The following is a 913-nucleotide window of genomic DNA, read 5'->3' as shown; positions in this document are numbered from 1 at the left end:
CCCCCCCCGCGACCTCCAAACCTCCCGCGCCAAGCTTGGGTTCCTCGGGTTCCCGCCTCCGCCCCTTACTACGCCTCCAGCCATCTCTTTTTTACCCGCTTCGCTGAAAAGGAACTCGCAACCCCTTCCGTTCCCGGAAGGGCCCAGACCCGCCAGCCTCGCCCCCCGCTCACCTCGTCCCACTTGCGTGGTACTGGGAAGGGTGAGGGCAGGGGGCCGGCCACTGGGCCCTGGCTTGCCGCATCCTGACGGCGAGCGCTCCTTAGTTCCCGACGCTGTCACGGCCTAATTCCTACAACTCTCCGGTCCCCGGTAACCATTTTCTCTCCCCGCCCATTTTTCCCCCTCAGAACAACAGTTCTTAACTTCTAACCACCTCGGCGGCGTCTTCTGCTGATTTTGCTTCTCCTAACTCAGTGGGTATCCGTGGCTTCCGGGGATGCTCTTCGTTGCTACCTCTCCATCCTTTTACCAGACTTGCGATCCTTTAGAACTTTCGATGGATGAAAATAGCATGTTTGTGTATTGTCTGGATGCTTTATAATGAGGACAGTGTTGTTTCATCTTTTCGAAAAAGTAAATCCCATATAAAGCCTCAGGGCCTGTGAAACCTCATGGCTATTTTTCAGTTGAAGCTGGATTGACTAATATTAACTCTTAAAACAGTGGTTCTCGAAGTGTGGTCCGAGGGTCCCCAGACTCTTTAAAGGGGAAAGTCAAAAGTATTTCCATAATAATACTAAAGTGTTGTTTGCCTTGGCACTCTCATTCTCTCATAAGTGCAGAGTGGAGTTTTACAGAGGCTACATGACATGTTATATGGAAACACTAAAAACAGAAGCAAATATTAGAATCCAGTCATCTACTGTTCAACCAGACGTTAAAGAGATTTGCAAAAACATGAAACGATGCC

Source organism: Lipotes vexillifer, unplaced genomic scaffold, assembly GCF_000442215.2.
Source record: "Lipotes vexillifer unplaced genomic scaffold, Lipotes_vexillifer_v1.1 scaffold329, whole genome shotgun sequence".
In the NCBI taxonomy this organism is placed as follows: Eukaryota; Metazoa; Chordata; class Mammalia; order Artiodactyla; family Lipotidae; genus Lipotes; species Lipotes vexillifer.
This window is presented reverse-complemented; position numbering follows the sequence as displayed.